This window comes from Leopardus geoffroyi, chromosome C1, assembly GCF_018350155.1.
Source record: "Leopardus geoffroyi isolate Oge1 chromosome C1, O.geoffroyi_Oge1_pat1.0, whole genome shotgun sequence".
In the NCBI taxonomy this organism is placed as follows: Eukaryota; Metazoa; Chordata; class Mammalia; order Carnivora; family Felidae; genus Leopardus; species Leopardus geoffroyi.
The window spans coordinates 32,095,920-32,105,024 of record NC_059328.1 but is presented as its reverse complement, the minus strand read 5'-3'; the positions used below and the strand labels follow the sequence as shown (position 1 = coordinate 32,105,024).

At 46.6% G+C, this 9,105-nt stretch overlaps 1 protein-coding gene across 18 annotated transcripts in view; it reads left to right on the top strand.

The window, feature by feature from the left end:
* Positions 1-89: 89 nt before the first annotated feature.
* SCMH1 (Scm polycomb group protein homolog 1) overlaps positions 90-9,105 on the top strand; it is a 189,090-nt gene continuing 180,074 nt past the window's right edge. For 8 of the 18 annotated variants that reach the window (XM_045476868.1, XM_045476863.1, XM_045476857.1 and 5 more), the window contains exon 1: positions 120-294. The gene's annotated coding sequence lies outside the window, so the exon portion shown is untranslated. Of the gene's footprint in view, positions 295-9,105 lie in introns of all 18 variants that reach the window. The other 10 variants (XM_045476879.1, XM_045476862.1, XM_045476873.1 and 7 more) reach the window with 6 other exon arrangements.

The following is a 9,105-nucleotide window of genomic DNA, read 5'->3' as shown; positions in this document are numbered from 1 at the left end:
CCCGCCCCGCCCCCCGCGCGCGGGCCCAACGGCCGCGGCGCGCGCCACCCCGCGACGGGAGGGGAGGGGCGGAAGCGGGGGGCGGGGCCGGGGAGCCGCCGCCGCCGCCGCCGTCGTCGCCGCCGCCGCCGCTGCGGTCAAGCCCCCAGCCGCCAGCCCGCCGGCCCGCCCGCCCGCCGCCCTCCGGAGCCGCCCCCGCCCGCCCCCTTCGCGCGTCGGCTCGGGCTCCCTGCGCAGCGGAAACATGGCGGCGGGAAGGGAGTGAGCCGCCCCGCGCCGCCGCTGCGCCCGCAGGTAAGCGCCTCGGCCGCCGCCTCCGCTCCCCGGGCCAGTCCGCGCGCCCTCAGGGGCCTGGGCCGGCGGGGGCCGCCCCCGGCGAGGAGGCGGCGGCGGGACCTGCCCGGCCGCCGCCCCCGCCCCTCGGGGCCCGCCGGCCGGCCGGCCGGCTGCTGGCTGTCGGGCCGGGGGCCTGTCTGCGGTCCGAGCGCGGCCGCGGCCCTTCGCGGCCGTGTCAGCCCGGCCCCCCGCGCCCCCGGCGGCCCGCTGCGCCTGGGCGGCCGGCCGGGCGGGGCCCGGTGACCGGCCGCGGGCCTGACGCCGTAGGACGGGGACACGTCTGGAGGATCCGAGCGGCGGCCGCTCTGTCCGGGCCGGCGGGGTCGCGGGGGGCGGGGGGGGGGGGGTCCGGGGGTGCTGTCAGTGCGCGGCGGCGGGTCAGAGGCTCCGCTCGGCCGCGAGAGCGGGGGGATGCCTGGGGGTCGGGGCAGGCTCGGACCCTGGGCGGCGGGCGTGCGCGCGCGGGCCCGAGCTGTCAGCCGCGGCGCTCGGGCTGGCTCCGGCGGGGCGGCCGAAGCTGCGCCGGGACCGCTCACGTGGGCCGCCGGAAGCGGGCGGGGAAAGCCGGCTTCAAACCTCGGAGCCGCGGGGCACCGCGGAGGGCCGGCGGCCGGGCGGGCTGGGACGCCGGCCCCGGGACGGGCGCGAGGGGGTTCCGGGAGACGGGTGGTCCCCGGAACACCTCCAGGCTGGAAGGGAATTTAAAAGTCTTCTAGGGCTCCTTTCTCCCGTCGCATGCCGAAGTCCCTTTGAAAATCCCTAAATCCACCCTGATCGTTTGGCCACCTCCTCCAGTGATGGCAAACCCCGTTTCTCCCCATTCCGTTCCTGGACGGCTTTGCTTTTTAGAAAAAAAAATTTTTTTTTTTTTGGTTGAAAGAAATCGCTGCCTCCCATTCTTCCTCGTACTTCTCCCTTATGGGCAGCTGTTGAGTGATCAGAAGATAGTAGTCCTTCCTCGGAGGCTCGTCTTCTCGTCGTTTGTTCTAGTTCCTTCAGTTGTTTCTCGTACACTGAGGTTCTCTGATCCCTTCTCTGAAAGAGCTGGCCCATAACCTTTTTAAAGGAGAGAGCTTCTTAGTATGAGGAGACAAAACCTGTTAAGTTTCTCCAAGAAGATGCCTTGGCTTCAAGGATTGACCTGCTTAAATAAAAAGTATTACCTTCCTCATTTCTGTGCTGCGTTTTGAACTTAAAAAAAAACAAAACAAAACAAAAAAACAGTCCAGTACTGTGTTCAAACGACCGAAAAGAGATCCTATTTTGTGAAAACGTTTAGATTTCCTCTCATTAAAAAAAAATCTATAAACACTTTATCAGCTGAGTTGATATATATCAAAGTGTGGCAATGCACTATGCAAAGAGGAAAGCTTATTATTTCTACTCTGAAAAAGGATTGAGACCTAATTTGGGGCTAGACTGCAATTTAATATTTAGTTGGAGAGGGAAATGCTTATTACATTGAACTCTTTGTGTCTAACTGCCAGAAGGCCCAAAATTACTATGAAAAAGAACATTTTTTGTTGTTCACTTACCAGCATTATTTTTTTGCCAGCTTTTTCATCACTTAGCCTTGGTATGTGGGGGGTTAAGTTTTTCAAAAGTGCCTATTACCAATGTCCTGAATAACCCAAAGCAACCCTGCAGGTTAGAAATTTTTCAAGTCCAGCAGAGATACCATGGCCTTGTGGATAAAATGCCAAGCTCTTGTGTCTGGGACCCTGTTCCAATTCTAACCAAAGTTTCACTGTTTTTAGAACATAGACAAGCACGTACCAGCAGTCAGAATTGGTTATCTTTGTTCTTATGTCTTTATTTTTTAAATTGGTCAGTGGTTTTGAAGTTTGTAGCACACTTGTCAAGTTTTGACTTCTGGTTTGTTTGTGCACATGCTATTTCCCTTTTATGTAAGTTGGGTAAAAATTTGTATAGGGCGGTTCTTTGTAGAACTGTACAGGCTCAGGAACGGCTCTGGTCCCTTCCCTTCAAAGAACTTGAAGTTAATGGTAGGGAATACTGAAAACTCTGTGAGAAGGAACTGGTGTGAATATCCCACTGCAAATTTAAACTCAAGTTCCAAACTTCAAGCCTGTGTATCTACTATGTATCAGGCACTTTGGTATGCACTGTTACAAAGACGAATAAGATACATTTTCAGTTCCTGTGGAGCTGGTAAATTAGATGCCCAAATAGGTCAGAATAAAAGGTGAGAGGGTTGGATGATGTTGTGGCTGCCCCAAGGTGGGTGTGTGAGTAGGGGAATGGTGGTGACATTAACCGAGACAGGAAACAATGGATGATAAGTTTGGTTTCGGACTTGAAGATTTTTCAGTAGCTTGAGTTAAATCAATGAACAAACGTGGTAGAAGTAAACTAGAAAAAAGGGAGGTTGTGGTCAGAAAGTGGAATATTGGTGTTAACTTGTCTGATGTGGAGCTCCTCTAGGTGACAGCTAGGTCTCTCTGTGGGTATCTGAGGTACACTAGAGATGAAGGTCAGCGAAGCGGAATATGACAGGAGCTGCGAGGCTGTTGTATTGAATGGGTCATCTGTGTCGAGAATGAAGTGATTTAGGATGCTGGGGTGTGGGGAGGAGAGGATGTGACCCAGGTGCAGTGAATAGAGGGGATTAATCGGGAGGGTGGCAGATGACAGATGAGGAGGAGGGGTAGAAAGTGATGTAGCCAGATGGTGGACACCTCAAAGGAGGAGGAGGTTTTAAACAGAGAGTGGAAAAGTAGTGATTTTTTACTTTTCCTTCTTGGGAGCAGGGTTCTGAACTCTCCAGCTTTATTCAGGACTCATATTCTTTTTGTTCTGAAGAGTTTGTTCTTCGTCTTGGAAAGTAGGAGGGCAAGAAAAGATATCAGATCTTTTCTGCTGATGCTTAATGACAAAGAGCAATAGAGGAGGGTTCCCCGCTGGTGATTAGTAGGCGGAGAGGAGACAGATAAAGCAGTGAGGCTGCACCCATGGTTTCCTGGAAGAGCCTACATTCTGAGTTAGAAAGACCAGGGTTCAAATCTCGGCTCTGTCACTTGCTAACCTTAGGACTGTAAGCAAAGTGTCTGGCCTCTGTGACTTTCAGTGTCCTTACCTGTAAACAAATACATTCCTACTTCATAGGATGTCACAAAGATTACATGGAATTATATGTATAAAATCACTAGAAAAGCAATTGGTGCTTCCTAGATGCAAAGGAATCGTTAGTTCTCTTTCAGCTACCTTTAAGGGACTTAAGCCCTGCATGCTGACCTTTTTTCAGGTTTACCTAAATTATGAGGCAATACGTACTCTAAGAGAAAGCCAAGGGATACAGGAGTTCAGAGGAGAGAACCATCATTTCTCAAAATTTGGAAACAAGGTTAGGCTTCACATTCAAAATAAATTTCATTTGGGCCTTGGTGAACAGATTTCAATAGACTAAATAATTTAGGTGGAGATACAAAGAGGGGAAAGTGTAAGGTATGTTTGTTAAAAATTGATAGTTGCTGGGCTGAAGCCTTTTTTTTTTTTTTTTGGTGCAAGACTGTAGTTCTCTTCCTGCCTCAGCCATGGAAGCCCATACAGAAACAGGGGCCAGAAACTCAAAGTTGTCTGGAATACTGAGCCCCCCACATGGAGTGCAGCTGTTCTGGATGGACTTCATAGGAATGACAAATAAACTTTTGTTAAACCACCAAAAAAAAAAAAAAAAATAGTTGCCACAGGTTTGAGTATTGTGTAAGTCAGAAGTGAGCCATATGGCTGGAGAGATGGCCTGGGCCCATAGTATTAAAGACCTGGAACTATGTGGGGGGGGGGGGGCACCTGGGTGTCTCAGTCAGTTAAGCATCGGACTCTTGGTTTTGGCTCAGGTCATGATCTCACTGTTGGTGGATTCGAGCTGTGTCCAACTCTGCTGACAGAGCAGAGTCTGCTTGGGATTCTCTCTCTCCCTCTCTCTCTGCCCCTCCCCTGCTCACTCTCTGTCTCTCTCTCAAAATAGATAAGTAAATAAACTTAAAAATTTTTAATGAAAAAAAAAAGACCTGGAACTATGGAGTTTGGACTTGATTCTAGGTAGACTAGGGAGCCATAGATTGTACATGCTCTCTCCCCACCTCAGTTTCCTGTCTATAAAATTTGTAGTTTCAGAAACTTTGGATTTTTGTTTGAAGTAAACCAAGTAAGAAATTCCACATTTGGAAACAAGTTCCTACATAGGCCAGTTTTAGTTATAGATTTATAGTTGTAGTTTGATCTCTGCAATAGCCTTGTTTGGTAGATAGGCTTAGTGGAGTTAAGAAACATAGGTGATCTTATAGAAAGTGACTAGGGATGCTCCGATTTTAAGTTTTGTCTTTTCTATACTAAATGTCACCAGTTATTAATTATACAATCCTGGGCTCGTCACTTTACCTCTCTGGTCCTCAGTTCCCTCATTTTTGTTAGGTGTAGGTTTAACTAAGTTAACTAAGGTTTAACTAAGATGTAAAGCACTTTGCATAATGTCAGTTGTATAACAGTCCCTCCGAAGTTGTCCCTCCCCTCACACCGTTGCCAAGGCCTTAGTGCTAACTCCCTAGCCAGCAGGAACTGCTAGAGCTAATTATTTTGATAACCTTATGGCCACATAAAGCAGCTAGTCTTATCATCTGTTATCTTTGTCCTGTCTTCTCCAGTCACTGTCTTCCAAACTGCTTTTCCTGTGCTGACTCAGCTTCCTCCTCCTGTCTCCCAACCCTGCTTGTTTGTTCCCTCATACCTTTCCATAGGCTCTCTGAAACCCCTGTTTCCTACCCTGCTAACCATTTTACTAGATTTGTGTGTGTGTTATGGAGAGCACCTATAGTTGTCTGCTCTGTAGTTCTTTTGAATGGGTGCAGCGCATTCTCCCACGCCCTGTGCACAACGAGGAAGATAAGGATGTTTGTAGTTTTCTGTGCACCACTGTTTTGTCCATCTTCTTGAAATCGGTGTGCTCTGTGGTACAAGGGCTACTCTTGTCTTCTTGTGTATAGATCTTCTCCATCATTTAGGACCTGACATGTACGGTCTTCCTTTCCACCTCAATTTCCGTCCTCACCCTGAGTAACTGCAGTTTTCACACAGATGATTGTTTCCCCGAACAATTGCGCCTTCAACTCAAGCGATCATCCTTTTAGCTTATCAACTCCCATAGTCACACCATGGACCTTGTTATCACCCCGAGATGGCCCGCCTCTGCAATTATAAACGAAGACTTGCAGCTTTATTCAAAATGTCTCCGACTTGACCTTCGACAGCTCTGTTGTTTGATGTCTTTGAAGCCTGCCTTCACGTCCTTCCCTATCCAGGAAGGATGATTAATTTTCTTAGTCTACCATTTATTCGGTTCGCTTTCTTGCCGTCCTCCTCCATTCCCTTGCTCTGCTGTTCTTCTGCCCTTGTCTGGGCAAAATCTCGAACCTCTTTGGATCAGACCTCTCTTTTGGCAGTCGTAGCCCAGAGCCCTGCTGGAGATCACACGCTTCTCTGCAGATTGCTGCCGTTGTGCCTTGAGTACCTAGTCATTTCTTTGCCCTAGTCTTCATGAGGTTTTTTTTTTTGTTTTTTTTTTTCAACATTTATTTTTTTTTTGGGGGGACAGAGAGACAGAGCATGAACGGGGGAGGGGCAGAGAGAGAGGGAGACACAGAATCGGAAACAGGCTCCAGGCTCTGAGCCATCAGCCCAGAGCCCGACGCGGGGCTCGAACTCACGGACCGCAAGATCATGACCTGGCTGAAGTCGGACGCTTAACCGACTGCGCCACCCAGGCGCCCCTTCATGAGGTCTTAATGTCACATGTTTCTCAAAATCGTATCTGTATTTTCTTGCTTCCTCCTCTTTCTCAAGACTAAATCTCTGACTCTTGTCAACCTCTTTCTCTCTTCTGACTCCTTTTCTTTTATTTAAATCTGCTTAGAAATCTCCCATCTTGAAGTAAATCTTGTAAATAAAATCTTAAATGCATGTCTCCCTCCAGGCACCACCTAGTCTCCTACCTATCTCCTTTACTCGAACTTGTTGAGTTGTATATATTTAATATGTAAACTTTCTCACTCTTACCTCTTCGTTGCATTCTGGTTTTAGTCTCCATCACTGAATAAGCTTCAGTTTCCTTATCTGAAGATGAGGCTAATGGTAGCTATTAAGTACTATAATACCTTAAGATTTTTGTGATTTTAGGTGAGGTGATCTATATGAAAGAGCCTTGCACAGTGACTAGCACATTGTAGCAATGCTATATATGTTACATTCATGTGTTCCTTTTGTTATTATTGCTACTTATTTAATCTTCAAAAGACTCATGAGGGGATAAGCCTCCTTATTTTGCAATAAAGGAAACAGACTTAAAGTTTTAGAAATTTGCCCAGATCTTACAGAGTCTCTGAACTGCTCTGAGCGGGGTCACCAGCCTTGTCCTTATTGGTAACAACAGGGGGAGGCAGGCAATTTTAAGGCCTCAGCAGCAGCATTTCACATTTATGATTATCCCCTCTTCTCAAAACTTTCTTTTCCCCCTTTGGCTGTGGTGCCTGTCAGCGTGTTAGTTCCTCCTTGGCCACTTTACCCCAAGTGTTTTTTGGATGAGAACCTCCCTTCTCTTGCCTGCCTTTGGTCCTAAGCCTTCTTATGTACATTCCCTTAGCAATCTCAGCCACTCACTTGGCTTACGGTAATGACTGTTAGCTCATGACTCAAATTTCTATCTGTAGTCAAGATAATTTCCACTGAGTGTTAGAGCTGTGTACTTAGCTCCCTGTAGTCAGCTTCACAAACAGCTATGTATCACATCTGCTTTAAAGTCAATATGGCCCATCACCATAGGTCCTAGCGTGCCGTGTGAAAACCTTCTGAAATTGAAACGGACCTAATAAAAAGTTGTCTTGAGTTTTGTTTTGTTTTGTTTGAGAGAGAGAGAGAGAGAGCATGCATGCACAAGAGTGATCCTGGGAGGGCAGAGAAAGAGGGAGAGAGAGAATCTTAGGCAGGGCTCAATCTCACCACTGTGAGATCATGACCTGAGCCGAAATCAGGAGTCGGATGCTTAACTGGCTGAGCCACCCAGGCTCCCCAAGAGATATTTCTTAAAATAAAGTCAGCGTGTCCCAAATTGAACTTAACATCCTTGCCACTTTTCCTGCCCCTCCTTCTTCATTTAAGAAAACTTGTTTTCCTCACGAGTGATTCTGGTTTAGAGAAATTTCTGTTTATTCAGTAAATAGTTATTGTTGATCACTTAGAGATATTTAAAGCATAGTTGTTTCTCTCAGGGAGCTCACTGTTTATGAGGGGAAGGTAAGGCACGTACTTAACTAATTCGTATACATAACTCTAAAAACTCCAGAAATTCAGAGGTGGAAGGAGAGGTCACTGACTTCTGGGGTGGTCTTGTAAAATCTCCAGGTTCATTGCTTAAGGAAAGCTCGACATAGGTGATTTGAGAGTAGAGGCTGAGGGTGCCCGGGGGGTTCAGTTAAGAGAGTAGAGGCTGAGATGGAAAGGATGAGAATCTGGGAACAGAATTGCTTTTGGAAAACTAAAAGTGAAAATTTTGTCCTTTCTCTTAAACCCTTGGAATATTACACACTTCATTAAAACCAAAATTCTTGTAGGATGGTTTTAATTGTTCTTTGACAAAAAGTGTCATAGGCCCAGTTAGCAGTTTGTTGGAGCATTGTATTGAACATATACTCTGTTAGACACTTGGAAGATACAGATTAATAGGAAATATTCAGTGCTGTGTAGGCATTTGTAGCCTGCTAGTGAAGACACTAGTGATAATTATATTACAGTGTAGTAAGTGCTATAGCAGTGGTAGGTGCAGCATGGTAGGATTGCTATATATTGCTAAGGGCTGAATTATGTCTCTTGCCTGCCCTCAAAATTGGTATGTTGAAGTCCTAACCTCCAGTATTTCAGAATATTTCAGTATCTCCCATTTGGAGATAGGGCCTTTAAAGAGGTAATTAAGCTAGAATGAGGTCGTATGGATGGGCCCTCATCCAATATGACTTGTGTCATAGTATAAGAAGAGGTTAGGACACATACAAAGGAAAGACCATATGAAGAGAGGGAGAAAACAGCCATCTATATAAGCCTAGGCGAGAGGCCTCGGAAGAAATCAACCCTGTTGACACCTTGATCTTGCACTTCTAGCCTGTGTAACTGTGAGGAAATACATTTCTGTTGTTTCAGCCACCCAGTCTGTGGTTGGTCTTTGTTATGGCAGCCCAGCAAACAAATACAATAACCATTCCAGAGGACTTTGTATCTAGTTCTGCCTCAGAGTTTCAGGGATGATGTAAATGACACTGGGGCGATGGGAAGGTGAGAAGGAATATATAATTATAGTTGGGTATTATTGAAGGATGACACATACATTTTCTTATTTAATTTGAAACATCCTACCCATGAGGTAGGATGCCAGGTCATTATACACTCCATGACTGATAAGGAACTGAGGTGCGGGTGGAATAAATGATGTACCCGATATCAAATGGCTAGTAAATGTCAGAACAACAACTCGGAACCAGGTCTTCTTACTCCACATTTTGTGCTTTGTCCAGAATGATTCATTCCCTCCTGTGACCTCCTTTTTAAGACCCTGTGCTGTCTGAACTTCCTGCTGTTTCTGTTGCAAGTAATCATGTATTAATTTCTGTATATTTTGAAACATATAAAGGCTTCTGTCTTATTTTTTTCCTCTGATTTGTTGTAAATATTACAGTTGTTAGCTTTTAAAATGAAAGCATATGCATA